The following is a 25248-nucleotide window of genomic DNA, read 5'->3' as shown; positions in this document are numbered from 1 at the left end:
CGCCGGGCTGGCACTGGGAGGTGCTGCCTAGAGGGGTGCGCTGCTTAATGAGGAACCCGGCCCCGGGTCCCTTCGTCGACCCTGATCTCGTTTGGTGGCGTTCGCGTGGGCCAGTTTCGGTGCGGAGGGAGCCGGCCCCGCCGGAGGTGGTACGTCGCCGTGTCAGGGAGGAGGACGAGCACGTCCATCGCTACATGGTTGCGTTAGAGGGCGGCAAGTTCTCCAATACCTGGCAGTTTCTTCAGGGATCTCACTTCAGCTATGATCCTGTGAGGGTTCCTTCTCTTTGGGTGTCCACCGCCCGCGCCGTAGGAACCGCGAGTGTCCTAGATTCTTCTGTAGTATTCGATCTTTATTAGCTACCTAGCCAGTGATGTATTCGAGATTATATCTATTATTTGAGATGATGTATTCGAGATTATATCTATTATTCGAGACAATGTATTTGATATTATATCTATTATTCGAGACGATGTATTCGAGATTATATCTATTATTTGAGACGACGTATTCGAGATTATATTCGATGATGCTTATTATGTACTATGATTGATTCAGTTTTTCCTTATTAATTGATTGCATCCATGCATTGTAATTTGAATATATTTCTTTTGGATTAGTTAAACAAAACCTATGGCGGACAATACCGGCAGAGAGGGAGAAGAGGCCCTGTTCAATATCATATGCAATCCTCGCGGGCCAGATGATGATCAGAATGAAGAAGATTATGACGGCTCTGAATATCTAAACAACACCGGGGAGGGTGATATGATATTCGATCGCGACGACCGAATTGATGAAGTCATGAACTATGAACATGACGAAGAAAATGTTGATCTTGAAACAACAAAGACCGGTGAGGTATATATATTTATATAAGCAGGCATCTGGTGATCATCACATGTTTTAAATGACTTGAAGATATATTAACGAATCAATCTTTCTTCTTTCAGCCATCCGGATCAAGCAAATCTTCAAGCAATAGGACGAAACGAGGCCCAAACAAAAAGTTGAAGGAGGGCGTAAAGTACAATATCGAGGCAATCAGACCTAATGGCGAACCATTAGCGCCTAAGAAGATTGTGGACAAGTTCATTCGTCAGTGCAGAGTTCTTGTGAAGGACCAACTCCCGATCTCCCTTAAAGAATGGAGAGAGCCAGCAAAGCCACGTCCAGGAGTTACTTTTGTCGACAACAGACAAAAACTTCTGCTTTGGGAAACACTCATGGAACATTTCACCCTACCAGATCATTTCACAGATGCAGATGTGGAGAAAGTCAAGGACACTGCTCTTAGGAAGATGGTGGTTGCATTCAAGAACCACAAGATTCGTGAATGGGCCAAGTACGTCAATGAAGGAAGGAAGACTCCAGTATTCGAGGGAACACTAGAGAACCAAAGTGCTCATTGGGACGATTTCGTGAAATTCAAGTATTCGGAATTATCTAAGGAACGGTCGAGAATAAACAAGGCCAATGCCGCAAAAAAGGATAAGTTCCATAAGCTGGGGTTAGGTGGCTATGCGGTGGGAATGCCTAAGTGGGATAAGTCTGAGAAAGAGATGCTGGATGCAGGTGTCACTCCAGAAACATTGAGCTGCCCCCCTAGGTGCATGACTTGGTTCTATGAGCATGGGGGGGGGGGGAGGAGTTAAGACAGGCAAAGTTTCGAAGAAGGCATGTCTGGACGGAGCCGAAGATAAGCTACTTGTTGCAATAGAAGAGGCTCGATCGGGGTTGTTCGAGCCCAACAGAGAGAACGACGAGCTTACACGTGCCCTGGGAAATCCTGAACACCCGGGAAGAACACGAGGCATGGGCGCTATTCCGTGGTATGAGGGGTTTTTGGCCTGGAATGCCGACTACAGAACCTGTGCGAGAAAGAAGATTGCGGAGGAGAAGAAGAGGAAGATGGAGGAGGAGCAGAGGAAGCTAGACTATGAACGCCTTCAAGGCCTAGAATCAGCGCACATGGACTTGGCAGTCAAATTCCAGCGGCAGCAGGAGCAGATCGACTCACTTAGCCAGCAAAGGGGGTCTCAGCAGCTAGCGGATGATCCACCATTGGATAGCACCGTCCCATCCATGCCGAGAAGCAGCATGGGTTCCGCCCCGGGCGACGCATTGCTGGATAGCTACCCAGTGGATGACATCATGGAGAACACTAACTACGAGCTACACTTCAAAATGAAGAACATATCCATGACGGTGGCGGACGCCCTTGCTTTTACAAATCCCCCCGAGGCAACCTTCCATTGCAACCCGATTCCAGTGGGCTATGCTCGTGTCTTGGTTGATGAGGTGGTGGACCAATATTCGGGGCTAGAGCTTGACATTCCTGGAGGTGACGATGAGCACACACTAGGAGAGGCCAATCATCGTATCATCCTATGGAGAAAGGATTACATCATCTTTCGAAGGCCACCGACACCGCTCATCCGAATCCTCGTCGCAGTCTGCCACCGAGTCAGCAGACTCTCGCTCCTCCAAGTCCACCAACGCGTTAGGCCACTCCTCCTCCAAGTCTAGCACAGCTTCAGGCCACTCCTCCTCCTCCAAGTCTGGCAAAGCGTCAGGCCACTCCTCCTCCAAGTCCGGCACAGCTTCAGGCCACTCCTCCTCCTCCAACTCAGCCACGTCAGCCGTCTTTGCCGCCTCAGCAATCACGGAAGAGAGCCGCCTCAGCTATGGTGCGTAGCGGTACAAGTCGAGGTAGTACTGGAGGTATAGGCGGAGGCAAGCGATTTCAATATGGTCCAAGCCTCACGCCTCTTCGGCAAAGGCCTTACGACAAGTTCGAGGAGTAAAACGTAGCCATATCGAAGGCCGAGGTGGAAGCTCATTTTTCACCGAAACCGCCACCGCCGCCAAGGGAGAAAGTGCCTGTGGAAAAGATTGACCACTTCATTCGTATGGCTAGAGCACCAGCTCCCAAGCCTGTTGACATAGACTATGAGCGCCACATCAAGAAGTTAAATCGAGCACGTCTACAGAAAGAGGCGAGCTCGAGCTCGAGCAAATCAGCTGGCAAAAGGAGCTGTAAAACTATTCCCCAGCTGGGAGAACAGGCGGCGCAATCAATCCCCCCGCTTGTTGTGCCAACAACACATGAGAGTAGGCGTGCCCAATATTATTATGGGCAAACCGTTAACGTTCCCGGGGTGGGCGATGTGGTAATAACCGAGGAGCATATCACGCAGGCTGAATCGATCGGGATCACTGTTGGACAACTCCTCGATATCGAGCCCATGTCTCCGACTAGAGAGGAGGAAATAAAACGGAAATATACCCGGGGCCAACCTTTGGTCGAGCCAGAGGAGGTCAATAAGCTCCCAACGAGAATGTATGAATTGCATCAATGGTACATGGACATTACCAAGATTTCCAATCGAGAGTCCCTCATGGTGAATGTCAACAAGGATCATTACTACCATGAGAAAGCTGTGACCGTTGAGTATTGAGAACTATTTTAGCTATACAATAAAGATGCACTCGACAAATCTTTCGTCAGTTGCTATTGTCTGTAGGTGATTTCTTTTTGTAATTTATGTCTCAAGCTAGCTGTAGTGATCATTTTGATCAATCATTACCTGTAATTATCCTCACTATATTCTGTTCCGTGGTATTATGCAGGATGAAGATTTATGAAATGAAAAAGGTGGACACTATGGCATTGGGTTCGTTGATCCAAATACCATTAATGAATACACATGGAAAATAGATCCATATCACGAAAAAAGTGTAGAGGAAAGCATGCTACAGTTCTTCAAGGAACTCAAATACAATGAAGATATACTACTTCCTTACAACTTCCAGTGAGTCACACTGTCTTGTACTACAAATTCTGTTTTTCCCTACTAGCTAGCTACATGTTTTTGCTTACATATGCCCGCTTAATTAAGAAATGCAAACGTGTGTGCATGCAGATTTTACCGGATCTTGTTAATCATTAAAGTTGATGAAGGAACAATTGAAGTACTAGACTCACTACTTAAGAAAGCATGTGACTACACCATCGTGAAGGGGATAGTCAACAGGTAATTTCAATCATTATTAACTATATCTCGGCCTATTTAATTAGTTCGTCATTTCCTGATAACAACTATTTAATAACCCATTTATTCATTTTCTTTGTCGGCGGGCAGGGCTTGGGAAAAGTTCATCAGGGCCACTCCAGGCCCATGGAAACAAAATCTGAAATGGTATCGACCCAAGGTAATTAATTAAGTAGTACTAGCTGAAGGAAATATGCCCTAGAGGCAATAATAAAGTTATTATTTATTTCCTTATAATCATGATAAATGTTTATTATTCATGCTAGAATTGTATTAACCGGAAACATAATACATGTGTGAATACATAGACAAACAAAGTGTCACTAGTATGCCTCTACTTGACTAGCTCGTTAATCAAAGATGGTTATGTTTCCTGACCATGAACAATGAGTTGTTATTTGATTAACGAGGTCACATCATTAGTTGAATGATCTGATTGACATGACCCATTCCATTAGCTTAGCACCTGATCGTTTAGTATGTTGCTATTGCTTTCTTCATGACTTATACATGTTCCTATAACTATGAGATTATGCAACTCCCGTTTACCGGAGGAACACTTTGGGTGCTACCAAACGTCACAACGTAACTGGGTGATTATAAAGGAGCATTACAGGTGTCTCCAAAGGTACATGTTGGGTTGACGTATTTCGAGATTAGGATTTGTCACTCCGATTGTCAGAGAGGTATCTCTGGGCCCTCTCGGTAATGCACATCACTTAAGCCTTGCAAGCATTGCAACTAAATGAGTTAGTTGCGGGATGATGTATTACGGAACGAGTAAAGAGACTTGCCGGTAACGAGATTGAACTAGGTATAGGAATACCGACGATTGAATCTCGGGCAAGTAACATACCGATGACAAAGGGAACAACGTATGTTGTTATGCGGTCTGACCGATAAAGATCTTCGTAGAATATGTAGGAGCCAATATGGGCATCCAGGTCCCGCTATTGGTTATTGACCGGAGACGTGTCTCGGTCATGTCTACATTGTTCTCGAACCCGTAGGGTCCGCACGCTTAAGGTTACGATGATAGTTGTATTATGAGTTTATGCATTTTGATGTACCGAAGGTTGTTCGGAGTCCCGGATGTGATCACGGACATAATGAGGAGTCTCGAAATGGTCGAGACATAAAGATTGATATATTGGAAGCCTATGTTTGGATATCGGAAGTGTTCCGGGTGAAATCAGGATTTTACCGGACTACCGGGAGGTTACCGGAACCCCCCCGGAGCCATATGGGCCTTAATGGGCTTTAGGGGAAAGGAGAAAGGGGAAGCCCAAGGTGGCTGCGCGCCTCCCCCCTCCCCTAGTCCTATTAGGACTAGGAGAGGTGGCCGGCCCCCCTCTCCCTCTTTCCCCCTCGGGGAATCCTAGTCCAACTAGGATTGGGGGGGGGGGAGTCCTACTCCCGGAAGGAGTAGGACTCCTCCTGCGCCCTACTCCTGGCCGGCGGCCCCCTCCCCCTTGGCTCCTTTATATACTGAGGCAGAGGCACCCTAGAGACACACAAGTTGATCCACGTGATCTATTCCTTAGCCGTGTGCGGTGCCCAGCCACCATATTCCTCGATAATACTGTAGCGGAGTTTAGGCGAAGCCGTGCTGCTGTAGTACATCAAGATCATCACCATGCCGTCGTGCTGACGGAACTCTTCCCCGACACTTTGCTGGATCGGAGTCCGGGGATCGTCATCGAGCTGAACGTGTGCTCGAACTCGGAGGTGCCGTAGTTTCGGTGCTTGATCGGTTGGATCGTGAAGACGTACGACTACTTCCTCTACGTCGTGTCAGCGCTTCCGCAGTCGGTCTGCATTGGGTACGTAGACAACACTCTCCCCTCTTGTTGCTATGCATCACATGATCTTGCGTGTGCGTAGGAATTTTTTTGAAATTACTACGAAACCCAACAGTGGCATCCGAGCCTAGGTTATTTATGTTGATGTTATATGCACGAGTAGAACACAAGTGAGTTGTGGGCGATATAAGTCATACTGCCTACCAGCATGTCATACTTTGGTTCGGCGGCATTGTTGGACGAGACGACCCGGACCAACATTACGCGTACGCTTACGCGAGACCGGTTCCCCCGATGTGCTTTGCACATAGGTGGCTGGCGGGCGACTGTCTCTCCAACTTTAGTTGAACCAAGTGTGGCTACGCCCGGTCCTTGCGAAGGTTAAAACGGAGTTTATTTGACAAACTATCGTTGTGGTTTTGATGCGTAGGTGAGATTGGTTCTTTCTTAAGCCCGTAGCAGCCACGTAAAAACTTGCAACAACAAAGTAGAGGACGTCTAACTTGTTTTTGCAGGGCATGTTGTGATGTGATATGGTCAAGGCATGATGCTGAATTTTATTGTATGAGATGATCATGTTTTGTAACCGAGTTATCGGCAACTGGCAGGAGCCATATGGTTGTCGCTTTATTGTATGCAATGCAATCGCGATGTAATGCTTTACTTTATTACTAAACGGTAGTGATAGTCGTGGAAGCATAAGATTGGCGAGACAACAACAATGCTACGATGGAGATCAAGGTGTCGCGCCGGTGACGATGGTGATCATGACGGTGCTTCGGAGATGGAGATCACAAGCACAAGATGATGATGGCCATATCATATCACTTATATTGATTGCATGTGATGTTTATCTTTTTATGCATCTTATCTTGCTTTGATTGACGGTAGCATTATAAGATGATCTCTCACTAAATTATCAAGAAGTGTTCTCCCTGAGTATGCACCATTGCCAAAGTTCGTCGTGCCCAGACACCACGTGATGATCGGGTGTGATAAGCTCTACGTCCATCTACAACGGGTGCAAGCCAGTTTTGCACACGCAGAATACTCAGGTTAAACTTGATGAGCCTAGAATATGCAGATATGGCCTCGGAACACGGAGACCGAAAGGTCGAGCGTGAATCATATAGTAGATATGATCAACATAACGATGTTCACCATTGAAAACTACTCCATCTCACGTGATGATCGGTTATGGTTTAGTTGATTTGGATCACGTAATCACTTAGAAGATTAGAGGGATGTCTATCTAAGTGGGAGTTCTTAAGTAATTTGATTAATTGAACTTAAACTTATCATGAACTTAGTACCTGATAGTATCTTGCTTGTTTATGTTGATTGTAGATAGATGGCTCGTGCTATTGTTCCGTTGAATTTTAATGTGTTCCTTGAGAAAGCAAAGTTGAAAGATTATACGGACTGGGTCCGTAACTTGAGGGTTATCCTCATTGCTGCTCGGAAGAATTACGTCCTGGAAGCACCGCTGGGTGCCAGGCCTGCTGCTGGGGCAACACCAGATGTTATGAACGTCTGGTAGAGCAAAGCTGATGACTACTCGATAGTTCAGTGTGCCATGCTTTACGGCTTAGAATCGGGACTTCAACGACGTTTTGAACGTCATGGAGCATATGAGATGTTCCAGGAGTTGAAGTTAATATTTCAAGCAAATGCACGGATTGAGAGATATGAAGTCTCCAATAAGTTCTATAGCTGCAAGATGGAGGAGAACAGTTCTGTCAGTGAGCATATACTCAAAATGTCTGGGTATAATAATCACTTGATTCAATTGGGAGTTAATCTTCCGGATGATTGCATCATTGACAGAATTCTCCAATCACTGCCACCAAGCTACAAGAGCTTCGTGATGAACTATAATATGCAAGGGATGAACAAGACTGTTCCCGAGCTCTTCGCGATGCTGAAAGCTGCGGAGGTAGAAATCAAGAAGGAGCATCAAGTGTTGATGGTTAACAAGACCACTAGTTTCAAGAAAAAGGGCAAAGGGAAGAAGAAGGGGAACTTCAAGAAGAACGGCAAGCAAGTTGCTACTCAAGAGAAGAAACCCAAGTCTGGACCTAAGCCTGAAACTGAGTGCTTCTACTGCAAGCAGACTGGTCACTGGAAGCGGAACTGCCCCAAGTATTTGGCAGATAAGAAGGATGGCAAGGTGAACTAAGGTATATGTGATATACATGTTATTGATGTGTACCTTACTAGAGCTCGCAGTAGCACCTGGGTATTTGATACTGGTTGTGTTGCTAATATTTGCAACTCGAAACAGGGACTACGGAATAAGGAGGCACTGGCAAAGGACTAGGTGATGATGCGCGTGGGAAACGGTTCCAAAGTCGATGTGATCGCGGTCGGCACACTACCTCTACATCTACCTTCGGGATTAATATTAGACCTAAATAATTGTTATTTGGTGCCAGCGTTGAGCATGAACATTATATCTGGATCTTGTTTGATGCGAGACGGTTATTCATTTAAATCAGAGAATAATGGTTGTTCTATTTATATGAGTAATATCTTTTATGGTCATGCACCCTTGAAGAGCGGTCTATTCTTATTGAATCTCGATAGTAGTAATACACATATTTATAATGTTGAAGCCAAAAGATGCAGAGTTGATAATGAAAGTGCAACTTATTTGTGGCACTGTCGTTTAGGTCATATCGGTGTAAAGCGCATGAAGAAACTCCATACTATTGGACTTTTGGAACCACTTGATTATGGATCACTTGGTACTTGCGAACCGTGCCTCATGGGCAAGATGACTAAAACACCGTTCTCCGGTACTATGGAGAGAGCAACGGATTTGTTGGAAATCATACATACCGATGTATGTGGTCCGATGAATATTGAGGCTCGTGGCGGATATCGTTATTTTCTCACCTTCACAGATGATTTAAGCAGATATGGGTATATCTACTTAATGAAACATAAGTCTGAAACATTTGAAAAGTTCAAAGAATTTCAGAGTGAAGTTGAAAATCATCGTAACAAGAAAATAAAGTTTGTACGATCTGATCGTGGAGGAGAATATTTGAGTTACGAGTTTGGTGTACATTTGAAAAACTATGGAATAGTTTCGCAACTCACGCCACCCGCAACACCACAGCGTAATGGTGTGTCCGAACGTCGTAAGCGTACTTTACAAGATATGGTGCGATCTATGATGTCTCTTACAGATTTACCGCTATCGTTTTGGGGTTATGCTTTAGAGACAACCGCATTCACGTTAAATAGGGCACCATCAAAATCCGTTGAGACGACACCTTATGAACTATGGTTTGGCAAGAAACCAAAGTTGTCGTTTCTTAAAGTTTGGGGCTGCATGCTTATGTGAAAAAGCTTCAACCTGATAAGCTCGAACCCAAATCGGAGAAATGTGTCTTCATAGGATACCCAAAGGAGACTGTTGGGTACACCTTCTATCACAGATCCGAAGGCAAGACATTCGTTGCTAAGAATGGATCCTTTCTAGAGAAGGAGTTTCTCTTGAAAGAAGTGAGTGGGAGGAAAGTAGAACTTGACGAGGTAACTGTACCTGCTCCCTTACTGGAAAGTAGTACATCACAGAAAACTGTTTCAGTGACACCTACACCAGTTAGTGAGGAAGCTAATGATAATGATCATGAAACTTCAGATCAAGATACTACTGAACCTTGTAGATCAACCAGAGTAAGATCCGCACGAGAGTGGTACGGTAATCCTGTTCTAGAAGTCATGCTACTAGATCATGATGAACCTACGAACTATGAAGAAGCGATGGTGAGCCCAGATTCCGCAAAGTGGCTTGAAGCCATGAAATCTGAGATGGGATCCATGTATGAGAACAAAGTATGGACTTTGGTTGACTTGCCCGATGATCGGCAAGCAATTGAGAATAAATGGATCTTCAAGAAGAAGACTGACGTTGATGGTAATGTTACTGTCTACAAAGCTCGACTTGTCGCGAAAGGTTTTAGACAAGTTCAAGGGGTTGACTACGATGAGACTTTCTCACCTGTAGTGATGCTTAAGTCTGTCCGAATCATGTTAGCAATTGCCGCATTTTATGGTTATGAAATTTGGCAGATGGATGTCAAAACTGCATTCCTGAATGGATTTCTGGAAGAAGAGTTGTATATGATGCAACCGGAAGGTTTTGTCGATCCAAAGGGAGCTAACAAAGTGTGCAAGCTCCAGCGATCCATTTATGGACTGGTGCATGCCTCTCGGAGTTGGAATAAACGCTTTGATAGTGTGATCAAAGCATTTGGTTTTATACAGACTTTCGGAGAAGCCTGTATTTACAAGAAAGTGAGTGGGAGCTGTGTAGCATTTCTGATATTATATGTGGATGACATATTACTAATTGGAAATGATATAGAATTTCTGGATAGCATAAAGGGATACTTGAATAAGAGTTTTTCAATGAAAGACCTCGGTGAAGCTGCTTACCTATTAGGCATTAAGATCTATAGAGATAGATCAAGACGCTTAATTGGACTTTCACAAAGCACATACCTTGACAAAGTTTTGAAGAAGTTCAAAATGGATCAAGCAAAGAAAGGGTTCTTGCCTGTGTTACAAGGTGTGAAGTTGAGTAAGACTCAATGCCCGACCACTGCAGAAGATAGAGAGAAAATGAAAGATGTTCCCTATGCTTCAGCCATAGGCTCTATCATGTATGCAATGCTGTGTACTAGACCTGATGTGTGCCTTGCTATAAGTTTAGCAGGGAGGTACCAAAGTAATCCAGGAGTGGATCACTAGACAGCGGTCAAGAACATCCTGAAATACCTGAAAAGGACTAAGGATATGTTTCTCATATATGGAGGTGACAAAGAGCTCACCGTAAAAGGTTACATTGATGCAAGCTTTGACACTGATCCGGACGATTCTAAATCGCAAACCGGATATGTGTTTACATTAAACGGTGGAGCTGTCAGTTGGTGCAGTTCTAAACAAAGCGTCATAGCGGGATATACATGTGAAGCGGAGTACATAGCTGCTTCAGAAGCAGCGAACGAAGGAGTCTGGATGAAGGAGTTCATATCCGATCTAGGTGTCATACCTAGTGCATCGGGTCCAATGAAAATCTTTTGTGACAATACTGGTGCAATTGCCTTGGCAAAGGAATCCAGATTTCACAAAAGGACCAAACACATCAAGAGACGCTTCAACTCCATCCGGGATCTAGTCCAGGTGGGAGACATAGAGATTTGCAAGATACATACAGATCTGAATGTTGCAGACCCGTTGACTAAGCCTCTTCCACGAGCAAACCATGATCAGCACCAAGGCTCCATGGGTGTTAGAATCATTACAGTGTAATCTAGATTATTGACTCTAGTGCAAGTGGGAGACTGAAGGAAATATGCCCTAGAGGCAATAATAAAGTTATTATTTATTTCCTTATAATCATGATAAGTGTTTATTATTCATGCTAGAATTGTATTAACCGGAAACATAATACATGTGTGAATACATAGACAAACAAAGTGTCACTAGTATGCCTCTACTTGACTAGCTCGTTAATCAAAGATGGTTATGTTTCCTGACCATGAACAATGAGTTGTTATTTGATTAACGAGGTCACATCATTAGTTGAATGATCTGATTGACATGACCCATTCCATTAGCTTAGCACCCGATCGTTTAGTATGTTGCTATTGCTTTCTTCATGACTTATACATGTTCCTATAACTATGAGATTATGCAACTCCCGTTTGCCGGAGGAACACTTTGGGTGCTACCAAACGTCACAACGTAACCGGGTGATTATAAAGGAGCATTACAGGTGTCTCCAAAGGTACATGTTGGGTTGACGTATTTCGAGATTAGGATTTGTCACTCCGATTGTCAGAGAGGTATCTCTGGGCCCTCTCGGTAATGCACATCACTTAAGCCTTGCAAGCATTGCAACTAAATGAGTTAGTTGCGGGATGATGTATTACGGAACGAGTAAAGAGACTTGTCGGTAACGAGATTGAACTAGGTATAGGAATACCGACGATCGAATCTCGGGCAAGTAACATACCGATGACAAAGGGAACAACGTATGTTGTTATGCGGTCTGACCGATAAAGATCTTCGTAGAATATGTAGGAGCCAATATGGGAATCCAGGTCCCGCTATTGGTTATTGACCGGAGACGTGTCTCGGTCATGTCTACATTGTTCTCGAACCCGTAGGGTCCGCACGCTTAAGGTTACGATGACAGTTATATTATGAGTTTATGCATTTTGATGTACCGAAGGTTGTTCGGAGTCCCATATGTGATCACGGACATAACTAGGAGTCTCGAAATGGTCGAGACGTAAAGATTGATATATTGGAAGCCTATGTTTGGATATCCGAAGTGTTCCGGGTGAAATCGGGATTTTACCGGAGTACCGGGAGGTTACCGGAACCCCCCGGGAGCCATATGGGCCTTAATGGGCTTTAGGGGAAAGGAAAAAGGGGCAGCCCAAGGTGGCTGCGCGCCTCCCCCCTCCCCTAGTCCTATTAGGACTAGGAGAGGTGGCCGGCCCCCCTCTCCCTCTTTCCCCCTCGGGGAATCCTAGTCCAACTAGGATTGGGGGGGGGGGAGTCCTACTCCCGGAAGGAGTAGGACTCCTCCTGCGCCCTACTCCTGGCCGGCGCCCCCCTCCCCCTTGGCTCCTTTATATACTGAAGCAGAGGCACCCCAGAGACACACAAGTTGATCCACGTGATCTATTCCTTAGCCGTGTGTGGTGCCCCAGCCACCATATTCCTCGATAATACTGTAGCGGAGTTTAGGCGAAGCCCTGCTAATGTAGTACATCAAGATCGTCACCACGCCGTCATGCTGACGGAACTCTTCCCCGACACTTTGCTGGATCTGAGTCCGGGGATCGTCATCGAGCTGAACGTGTGCTCGAACTCGGAGGTGCCGTAGTTTCGGTGCTTGATCGGTTGGATCGTGAAGACGTACGACTACTTCCTCTACGTCGTGTCAGCACTTCCGCAGTCGGTCTGCGTTGGGTACATAGACAACACTCTCCCCTCTCGTTGCTATGCATCACATGATCTTGCGTGTGTGTAGGAATTTTTTTGAAATTACTACGAAACCCAACACTAGCTAGCTGCCATCTCTTTAATTATCATGCTTGATTAATTATTATCTGATCAAATTCCATTCTCGTAAAGGCCCTGAAGCAGGCGCCGGGGAATGATCTATGTGCATAGTACGTTTGCGAAAACATTCGCATGATGGCATCCGAAAGGAGCAAATCTCAAAGACAGGAGGTGGTACGATATCGATTGTCAGAACACTATTCACAATTTTTACACCATTATCGATATCTAGTCACACAACTAATACACATGCATATTGATCTCCTTCTTAACAGTTCAAAGAGGTGCGGGACAAGCTCCTAGCACAGGACCGCATAGAACGAATTCAAGAGGAAATAGCGGGATTTTTGCTCGACCAGGTCATAGATCCCAAAGGAGAATACTATTACCCGCTACCGCCCCCATGAACCACTTCCAATTGTTATCGTGCTCCGAAGGCACCAATTAGCTAGGCTAATGCCACTGGCTCCGAAGTCACCAATTAGGAGAAATTGTATATATATACATGTGTGTATATATGTGTGAATTAATTAATGGTGGTTGTGAGACATTCGATGATATATATATATATATATATATATATATATATATATATATATATATATATATATTATGATCGGTTCTACTAGAAATTCTATTTATATATATGCATAACGTGTACAATATGTAGTATCGTAAATACCAGCAAACAAAAAATAATTAAATGGAAAACACAAAATTAAATGAAAAAGAAATCATAAACCCAAACCCCCCCAACCTTTTAATACCGGTTGGTGACACCAACCGGTACTAAAGGGCTCCCTGCCCCCGAAGCTGGCTCGTGCCATGTGGCTGCCCTTTAGCACCGGTTCATGCTGAACTGGTACTAAAGGGGGGGCCTTTAGTGCCTACACTTTAGCACCGGTTAACAAACCGGCACTAAAGGCCCTTACGAACCGGTGCTATTGCCCGGTTCTGCACTAGTGTAATCATGTTCTGAATTATTCTATGATCTCATGTCAGTCACAAAACAAACATTCACGATGCACGCAAGCAGGTTAATCACATACAACATGAATATGTAATAAGGGAGTAAAAAAATGAATGCACCGATCGGGTGTCGGAAGCGACGCCTCGAAAGGTTAATAATATAAAGCATGCCTCAGTCGGGCGTCTAAGCGACGTCACATAAAGGGCTTATAAAGGAAATAAGCGGCAAACATGCCACAGTCGGGCGTCTGTGCGACACCAGATAAAGGGCTTATAGAGTAAGTAAATAACAAGCATGCCACAGTCGGGCGTCTCAGCGACACCACATAAGGAGCTTATGAAGTAAATGAATAACAAGCATGCCACAGTCGGGTGTCTCCGCGACACCACATAAAGGGCTTATAGAGTAAGTAAATAACAAGCATGCCACAGTCGGGCGTCTCAGCGACGTCACATAAAGGGATTATAAAGTAAATGAATAACAAGCATGCCACAGTCGGGCGTCTCCCCGACACCACATAAATGGCTTATATGAGAGTAATCACAGTGAACATCCAGGAGGTAGAACCGTCCTAGGGATGCTCAATAATTCAAATAATGTAAATGGTTAGTTCATAAGAATAATAATCATAGTCATCACAGGTCACAAGTCATGATCCATGTTCTGGTTTAGCAATTGTTCCTCCGAAGACTGACACTTGACCCATCCCAGACTGTAGTCCTTAACCATGGACACGACTATTCGAATTTATATAATCTCTGCAGAGGGTGTACCCTTTACCCACGAGTAACGGATTCCTTTAGTCCGTCGGGACTAATTCTGTCTACGGTCTTTTAATTGAAAACACAACTGACTGCACACACCAGCCTAACTTACCGGTGTCTGGAATCACCCACGACACCCGTTAAGCGAAACTCTAAGTGGGGAGGCTACAACCTCGAATAGCGTGGGATCACAAAATTTATAACGCGCGCAAACTAGGGGAGCTACCCCCTTTGGCTCCAACCGAAACACCCATGCCCCTGGACTAGGTGGCGTGCCTACCGGATGCAGCCGGTATCTTCCACCATAGCCTCTCTGTACGGTGTGTGCTAGGAAGGGGTTGACAACTGACTGAACCATACCCTACCTATGGTAGGGACAAGTGGTAGTACGAGACAAGTATGGGAGTTACTGGAACAAGACTCGATCTACGGTCGACTCAGGAGGTTAAAGCATTACCTGCATGATAAGCATAAGAAGTACATTTCATACCAATCAGACAGAATCACCGCTCATCGTACCCCACCATGCCTTACCGGACATAACCGTCTCGACGAAGAACTAGGGACAAGCTCGTGTCTACCCAAGACAGAGGCTTTCCCGGATTCCTTCCGGTGGGCATGAAAGGCATAATAGGGTGGTTACTATCACAAGCATATCAAATTTTAACCGCAAGAAATCTTCATTTGCGCACTCATGAGTATGATCATATCATCACATAAAATAACGAATACTTTGTGTCAAGATGGTGTTGTACCGTATCAAACAACACACAACAATATTATGCCAGGGTTCAGAATGCTTGCCTTCAAGAGTATGCAAGTGGGGGTGCACTTTTTGAAAGTTGCCTTCTCTCTCCACAAATCCTATTTAAGAGAATTTAGAATTAACACATAGTTTCAAAACCGTACAAAAAAGTTGCTTGAATTTTTTTCAAATAAATATGAAAATAAACTAGACAAAATTTGAGAAACAACAAAAAAAGAATCAAGTCAATTGGAGTTATATTTAAAAAGTTATAGCCAGTCAAAGTTCAGTCAAAACTCTGTTTTTAATTAAAACAGAAAAAGAAAACGATTCAAATGAAAATACATTTTTGGGGCAGGGACGACGTACTCTGGGTTTTACGCTTTCACTTAAATACAGCGCGGGCTGTCGCTGCGTCACTGCGAGTGGGTCCCTTGGGCCCACTGGTCAGGTTTGACCTGTCGCCCGCGTTTTCTTCCTCCTCTGTCCGAGAGGAGGCGGAGCTCCGGCGATCAATGCCGGCGATTGGTGGCTTCTCACAGGGCTCCGAGGGCAGGGATGGATCCGCCAATCCCGGGCGGTCCTCCCAGTGGTTGCTAAGTTGGCAGGGGTGGAGGGAGTCGCCGACGGCGAGCTCTGCGGCGGAGGTGGCTTCGGGAGGATTTGGGGGTTTGGGCTACGGTGGTTCGCGGTCGAAGCTGAGGGGTGGGGTGGCTCCGCAAGGTCAAGGGGAATAGGATGGGAGCACTGGATGGACGAGGGAGGTCCTGCTTGCGACGAATTGAACCGGAGCGTGGCGGTGGCTGAGCTGGCCAGAGATGAGGAAGACGGCCTCCCTCCGTCGATGGTTGGCTATGGGGGTGCTAGTGAGATGGCTTGAGGCTGCCTGGGGGTCTGGACGAGCTCGGGGCTCCCTTTTATAGTGTGACTAGGTCGGTTCCGCGGCGGCCGTGGATAGGATCGACGGCGGAAGTGGATAGGAACGGTGAACCGCCATTCTGTAGCTTGCACCACGACGTGTTGAGGCTGGGGATGGCGGCAGAGCCTAGCAGAAGAGCAGTCACTGCTTCAGGGGCGAGCTGGCAAGCGAGAGTGGCTCGGGCGGCGCCGTCTATGGCAGGAGCCTGCTGTGGCCGGCCGCTAGCTGCCATGGCCAACCTGATGGCGACACTGTGGGGCTCCAGGGGCGGCTTGGAGGGTTCTGGTGAGCGGGCGATGCTGGGGTGCGGCCCTGTGTGCAAGCAAAGGCCAGGGGCACGATGCGGCGGCTCGGCTGCGCACACGTGAAAAATGTGCGCTCTGGGCGCGCCTAGAGCACGCACGCTACGTGTACGGCAAAATGCCATGGCATGCCAGGAGGCTTGGATGGGGCTGGGGATTAACAGATCTAGGTTAGAGGTAGCTAGGAGCTTAGTGGACATGCTGGTTAGGCAAAGCAAGTAGGTCCAATGTGCAAACTAAAAACCATGTCAAATCTGACCATGCACACAAGGTGCTTGACAGAAAGCTATGATCATCTAAGCATCTCTTGGGGTGGCCAAAAACTCCAGATCATAGTCTCTTTAGATGAAAAAGAGGGTGGCAAGGTTAGTTTGTCAAGAATAAAAACTTGTTAGTGCAAGTTTTTGAGAAAACCAAATCTGGACAGAATGAAAAGGGCATTATTGCATGGACCAAAAATACTCCAATGGGTCCAATCTCCTGGACTTAAGGGTTTGGTAGGGTGGACTATAAGCAAAAAAAAGCTCATGGGCACTAGAGCAAAATAAACTAGGGTTGCAGTAGAAAATGCCAAACTGGACCAGAGAGCAAAAGAGGATGGTTTGCTCAAAATTTTCAAAGAACATTAATGGGTTTTTGCATAAAGTTGAATTATACACTACTACTAACATCCCCTAATTTTGGTGGAAGCTTTATAGAAATATTTAAATAGGTTGTAGTGCAATTTTACAAACTGGATCAGATTTGATAATTTGGCGTAGAGCTCAAAAATTTCCAAATGACTAAAAGAGATTTTTGCATAAAAGTGCTGTGGGAGCATCCCATGACATCTCCAAATTTTGGTGAAACTTATAACTAATTTTACCAAAGGGTTGTAGTGCAAAAGAGGCTCCTAAACTTGTGAAAAATCATTTCTAAAGAAATAAAGCTCAGGGAAAATAATTTATGCAAATAAATCCATTGATAAAAGAAATGTTTTTCTTGAGAGGGTAAACAAGTCCAACAATATTTTTGAAAGGTTTTCACTTGGGGTGAACACTCCACATTATCAAGGAAAAGAGTGGTTCTGAAATCAAAAGATAATTCCAAAAAATGAAAATTTAATTTCTTGGCAAAATTTTAATAAACAAATCATGGTTAAAATTTTTGGGGTGTTACAACACTACCCCCCTTAAGAAAAATCTCGTCCTCGAGATTGGCTAAGGGCTGCTTTGAAAAAGAATTACTCTTACTATCTCAAAGTAATATCACAAAAATAACCATCCTACTCATGCAATAAAATGTTGCTACAGTGACTAGGCAAATAAGTGGTGCAGAACTACAGTGTGGAATACTGGCGCTGCATGGAAAAATCCATGGTTGGGGAAAATGAGAATTTAGAATAAAATTCTAAATTTCTAAAATACGCTGGTCGTACCCAGGAGCACAGTGCTCTCTCTAGCTGACAGGTGGACCCGGGGCCCATTGTCAGTCTCTTCTTCTACCTCTGGCTCTCTCTTCTTCCTCTCTCTCGCGTGCTTTCCCGCGCTTTCTCTACCGGCGACGTCTAGCGCGTAGGGCATCTAGGCCGTACCGCGGTAGTGCGTGGCGTGCTAGATGCCGGTGCAGCGTGCAATCACCTCGCGGGCCAGTGCGCTATCGGCACTGCTCGCGGATTCGCCTCCGAACACCGGCGATCGAGCGACGAGCGGTGCTGGTGGACTTCGCCCACCGTACACCGATCTCGGGCTATAAAATGACCGAGGTGCTCCTTTCTTCTTCCTCGCACCTGTCCTTGCTTCTCCTTCTCCTTCCTTCTCCTCGATTTCTGCTTGCAGAAGCTCGAGACGAGGCTCTAATGGCGGAGGTGATGCCGGACTGATACATGATCCTGGTGTGCGGAGGGTTGGCGACATTGCTGGGGTTCTCCGTGCTCTTGTGCGTGATGATCCTTGATGATCGTCGTGATGCTGCTTCTCGAGTGTTAGCTCTCCGCGGCCGCGGCGATCATGAGGATTAGGTGCTGGTGTCGGGTGCTAACTGCTGTCGGTGTGTTGCAGGCAACTTGCACCCGATTAATAACCCACAAATATTTCCTTCAGAGATTGTGGTGTGTTAGGGAGGAAATCAGTTAGATGCAACATGTGCACATGGATTTGCAATTAGTGCATGTGGTCGAGTGGTTGTGAGACTGCTGTCATTGTGCTACGAGAATAAAAAAATATGTATGTCGTGAAGAGATGTATGTTGCAACAACTCAGAAAAAAAAATCTTACTTTCGAAATTACCGAGAGCGACGACAGTTAATCAAAATTAACAGCAGTAAAAACTACTTCATATTAATTGAAACCAATAATTTAATTTGTCGCACAAATGTAGGATACCATGCATAAGTTGCAACACATAAATAAATGATGGGACAATAAACATAGCAGTGACGCCTACAATGAAAACGGTAAAAAGACATGGTCTTGAGAAAATGTCTCTGGCACTTGGGTACACTCTTCTTCTATCGGGGGAAGCGGATTGACTAGTCGATGAATGCATCTCTCCTGGTCGGGCCTCAGTGGCCTGCCAATGGCGATCTGAGGGTTTAAATTAGCGAGCCTCTGGAGATAACTCATTACTCGCTGGGTCAAACGCTCTTGAGCGATGACATACTGGGCAAGGTTGGCCAGTACTGGGTCTCTCTCGATTCGTCCACCGGGAAACGATGCTACTTCTCCAGGTGCCGCACGACTCGGGAAGTAATAATACCCTCGTTCGCTGGCATAGGGTATCACGAATCGAAGGCGAGTAAGCGCTTCGTACGCAGCAGATTCTATGGCCATTTGCAGGGTCGGCCTAGATTTTCCCACGAAGGAGACTTCCGTTGGGTCTTGGTTTGGGTTTACGGGAGGGATGTGCACTACTGCCCAATACTTCGAGGTGGATGGGGTGATCCTCGATTTGAGCAACTCGTACTAGGGTGGATGGATAGAAGTCATGGTACTGCAGGTAAAGTCCCACAATATTTTAACAAAACTACATGGGGTTGCATGTGGAGTTCTCAGATAAATACTAGGGCTCGGCATGGCAAAGAAATGGCTTGAGAGTTGTTCACAAGGTGAGGGATGCTTGGTAAGGTCACGAGGTGGCCTTTTATACAGCATCTGGGCTGGGTCATTTATCACGGTGAGGGGCAACTAGTCTATCGGTTCTGCTCTATGGGGCCGGGGTTAATACCACAGATACACATATCTCACAAGAGTGACGTATTACTGTGGGTGTCGTCGGGGTGGTTTTTGATAGCTACGTCCGAAATTAAAAAAAGTGCAATCATACACCAACATACTTATGCATGGCTATTATTTAAAATAGGGGCACATGAGCAGACAATATTTAATTATGGCGATACAAGATCACACAATTACAGGGAGTGGACATACTAAGACTCGGTACTACTCGAGTGACTTAGTCTACCTTGTTTATATCTAAGCGGGCATGCCTTGTGGACGCCGAGGCTTCTCCACGGGTTTCACCGTCGGGGTTAGCTGGAGGGGGTTGAGGAGCTGCAGGGTCGGGGTAGCGATGATGACCATCGCGGGGGTTGTTGGCCACGATCCCATTGGAGCGTGTTCCCGAAAGGCGACGAAGCACTTCTGGGGACACCAAAGTGTTTTGGTCGATGGCTGGGGCAGACCTCAAGGACTCAATCAGTTGTCCGAACAGTACGACTGGGTTATCGGCATCAGGCTCATCTCCTCTTCTTGCCGGGGCTCGGCGAATCAGTTCTCCACGGGCTGCGATCAGATCAAGGGTGATTTGATCGAACAGTTCCTCTAGTGCACTTACATAGCGCACTAGATGCAACAATGCAGGATCCGTCACGTGATCTCCGTTGGCAACCTGGGGTGGTCTACCATATCCGTCACGGCTAGGGTAGTAGTAGAACAAGCGACATTTAACTCTAGGTGACAAGTGCTGGTTGAACTATAGCCTCTCGAGCAGCTAGTTGAATGGCTTGTGGCTCAAAGGAAGTTGTTCTTCCGGTGAACCTGTAGGGGCGTTCTGGCAATAGACCTCTACCATAGACGTGCACAGTGGCCCAAAATTGACGGCTCTCACCACTCATGGGCCCTTGGCACACGACATATTCTGGGGGCTCTTCTAATGCAAAAGCACGGCGGGTGAGGTTTGCTAACACGGTCACAAAACCTCCAAGGTTGGTTGCTGTGGTATCATTGTGAACAACGAGTCCAGGCATTTTAGTTCGGTTTGGGGTATAGGCTGTGCTGTGTTGGGTTGAGGCTAGCGTGCCCTTTTTATAGAAAAAGGGGATGGAGTCTTCCTACACACGCTTGCGAATGAGACATTTTAGGTGTCGGTCACTGGCGTGTGATCGACAGGCTAGGCTGATAGGTTAGGCATCGACTGCCAAAAGGTGTCGGGGTCACTTTGTGGCTATCTTACACGAGAATTTTGGCTGGGGTTAGGTTAAGCTCTGGTCGGTTGATTTACCTAGGTTTATTGACCTGGCCAAGATAGGATTAGCCAATGGTCAGCCTGGCTCTGATACCAAGGTTGTCAGGATCGGATTTTCGGGATATTAATTTCCCAGAAAATGTCCCTTATGCTCACCAGCCCCAGGATTACTGTTAGCTGATGAGACACCAACTTGATACAGAAACTCCAAGCAAAATACAAAATGAGTAGTACAAGACCATTCTGGCCTATTAGTACAACAAATGTTTTCTAGTGGTTGATGGCGGAAGCGGTTTGCGGATCATCAGCGTCTATGGGACTCCATTTCCCACAGGAATAGCTGACCTGGATAACTCCTATCTTCATGAGGCTTCTATCACCATTGCGTAAGTTCCGGGGTTGTCATCACGACGCTCCTCTCCACGCAAGAAATCTGGCCAAGACAATAGCCAGGGACAAGCCAGTGAGTACTTTTGAATGTACTCGCAAACATTATGAACACAGGTATAATATAACAAATGATAATCATGCTCTGAATTATTCTATGATCTCATGTCAGTCACAAAACAAACATCCGGGATGCACACAAGTAGGTTAATCACATACAACATGAATATGTAATAAGGGAGTAAAAAAAAGAATGCACTGATCGGGTGTCGGAAGCGACGCCTCGAAAGGTTAATAATATAAAGCATGCCTCAGTCGGGTGTCTGAGCGACGTCACATAAAGGGCTTATAAAGGAAATAAGCGGCAAACATGCCACAGTCGGGCATCTGTGCGACGCCACATAAAGGGATTATAGAGTAAGTAAATAACAAGCATGCCACAGTCGGGCATCTCCGCGACACCACATAAAGGGGTTATAAAATAAATGAATAACAAGCATGCCACAGTCGGGCATCTCCGCAACACCACATAAAGGGCTTATAGAGTAAGTAAGTAACAAGCATGCCAAGGTCGGGTGTCTCAGCGACGTCACATAAAGGGCTTATAAAGTAAATGAATAACAAGCATGCCACAGTCGGGCGTCTCGACGACACCACATAAAGGGCTTATATGAGAGTAATCATAGTGAACATCCAGGAGGTAGAACCGTCCCAGGGATGCTCAATAATTCAAATAATTTAAATGGTTAGTTCATAATAATAATAATCATAGTCATCACGAGTCACAAGTCATGATCCATGTTCTGGTTTAGCAATTGTTCCTCCGTAGACCGACACTAAGACCAACACTTGACCCATCCCAGACTGTAGTCCTTAACGATGGACATGGCTATTCGAATAGATATAATCTCTGCAGAGGGTGTACTCTTTACCCACGAGTAACGGATTCCTTTAGTCCGTCGGGACTAATTCCGTCTATGATCTTTTAATTGAAAACGCACCTAACTGCACACACCAGCCTAACTTACCAGTGTCTGGAATCACCCACAACACCCGTTAAGCGAAACTCTAAGTGGGGAGGCTACAACCTCGACTAGCATGGGATCACAAAATTTATAACGCGCGCAAACTAGGGGAGCTACCCCCTTCTGCTCCAACTGAAACACCCATGCCCCCGGACCAGGTGGCATGCCTACCGGATGCAGCCGGTATCTTCCACCATGGCCTCTCTGTACGGTGTGTGCTAGGAAGGGGTTGACAACTGACTGAACCGTACCCTACCTATGGCAGGGACAAGTGGTAGTACGAGACAAGTATGGGAGTTACTGGAACAAGACTTGATCTATGGTCGACTCAGGAGGTTAAAGCATTACCTGCATGATAAGCATAAGAAGTATATTTCATACCAATCAGACAGAATCACCGCTCATCGTACCCCACCATGCCTTACCGGACATAACCGTCTCGACAAAGAACTAGGGACAAGCTCGTGTCTACCCAAGACAGAGGCTTTCCCGGATTCCTTCCGGTGGGCATGAAAGGCATAAGAGGGTGATTACTATCACATGCATATCAAATTTTAACCGCAAGAAATCTTCATTTGCGCACTCATGAGTATGACCATATCGTCACATAAAATAACGCATACTTCGTGTCAAGATGGTGTTGTACCATATCAAACAACACACACCAATATTATGCCAAGATTCAGAATGCTTGCCTTCAAGAGTATGCAAGTGGGGGTGCACTTTTTGAAAGTTGCCTTCTCTCTCCAAAAATCCTATTTAAGAGAATTTAGGATTAACACATAGTTTCAAAACCATACAAAAAAGTTGCTTGGAAAATTTTCAAATAAATATGAAAATAAACTAAATAAAATTTGAGAAACAACAGCAAAAGAATCAAGTCAATTGGACTTATATTTAAAAATTTATAGCCAATCAAAGTTCAATCAAAACTCTATTTTTAATTAAAACAGAAAAATAAAATGGTTCGAATGAAAATACGTTTTTGGGGCAGGGAAGACGCACTCTGGGTTTTACGCTTTCACTTAAAAACAGCGCGGGCCGTCGCTGGGTCACTGCCAGTGGGTCCCTTAGGCCCACTGGTCAGGTTTGACCAGTCGCCTTCGTTTTCTTCCTCCTCTGTCCGAGAGGAGGTGGAGCTCCGGCGATTGGTGGCTTCTCACGGGGCTCCGAGGGCAGGGATGGATCCGGCAGTCCTGGGCGGTCCTCCTAGTGGTTGATAGGTTGGTAGGGGTGGAGGGAGTCGCCGATGGCGAGCTCCGCGGTGGAGGTGGCTTAGGGAGGATTTGGGGGTTTGGGCTACGGTGGTTCCCGGTCGAAGCTGAGGGGTGGGATGGCTCCGCAAGGTCAAGAGGAAGAGGATTGGAGCACTGGATGGACGGGGGAGGTCGTGCTTGCGACGAATTGAACCGGAGCATGGTGGCGGCCGAACTGGCTGGAGATGAGGAAGACGGCCTCCCTCCGTCGATGGCTGGCTATGGGGGCGCTAGTGAGATGGCTTGAGGCTGCCTGGGGGTCTGGACGAGCTCGGGGCTCCTTTTTATAGCGTGACTAGGTTGGTTCCGCGGCGACCGTGGATAGGATCGACGGCTGTAGTGGATAGGAACGGCGAACCGCCGTTCTGTAGCTTGCAGCGCGACGTGTCGAGGCTGGGGATGGCGGCAGAGGCTAGGAGACGAGCGGGCACTGCTTCAGGGGCGAGCTGGTGTAACGCCCTCGATGCGGCTATATCTCCCACATGTGGAAGCACGACTTAGAGGCATAACCGCATTGAAAGCAATGTCGCAAGTGAGGTAATCGTCACACAACCCATGTAATACATAAGGGAAAAAGATACATAGTTGGCTTACAATCGCCACTTCACACAATTACAAGAATAAAGCATTACATCATCCAGATACAATCAAGGTCTGACTACGGAACCAAAATAAAAGAAGACTACCCCAAATGCTACACAGATCCCCTATCGTCCCGACTGGGCTCCACTACTGATCAACTAGAACGAAACAACACAAAGGACAAGATCTTCATAGAGCTCCTCCTTGAGCTTGGTTGCGTTACCTGCTCGGTAACATCGACACCTGCAAGCTGGTTTTGGAAGTATCTGTGAGTCACGGGGACTCAACAATCTCACACCCTCGCGATCAAGACTATTTAAGCTTATAGGTGAGGTAAAGGTATGATGTGGAGCTGCAGCAAGCGACTAGCATATATGGTGGCTAACATACGCAAAAGAGAGTGAGAAGAGAAGGAAAAAGCACGGTCGATGAACTATGATCAAGAAGTGATCCTAGAACAACCTACATCAAGCATTACTCCAACACCGTGTTCACTTCCCGGACTCCGCCGAGAAGAGACCAATACGGTTACACACGCGGTTGATGTATTTTAATTAAGATGAACTTCAGTTTTTCTACAACCGGACATTAACAAATTCCCATTTGCCCATAACCGCGGGCACGGCTTTCAAAAGTTCAAATCCCTGCAGGGGTGTCCCAACTTAGCCCATCACAAGCTCTCACGGTCAACGAAGGATATTCCTTCTCCCAAGACAATCCGATCAGGCTCGGCATCCAGGTAAAACAAGTCCAGCAACACCGCCCGAATGTGCCAACAAATCCCGATAGGAGCTGCACATATCTCGTTCTCAGGGCACACTCAGATTGTCCAAACTTCCCGTAGGCCAGCCCAGAGTTGCCCCTGGTGGCCACCGGCGGCTGACAGTTTGGACCAACACTCAGAGG

Source organism: Triticum dicoccoides, chromosome 3A, assembly GCF_002162155.2.
Source record: "Triticum dicoccoides isolate Atlit2015 ecotype Zavitan chromosome 3A, WEW_v2.0, whole genome shotgun sequence".
Classification (NCBI taxonomy): Eukaryota; Viridiplantae; Streptophyta; class Magnoliopsida; order Poales; family Poaceae; genus Triticum; species Triticum dicoccoides.
The sequence above is the reverse complement of the archived record's forward strand: the minus strand, read 5'-3'. Positions refer to the sequence as shown.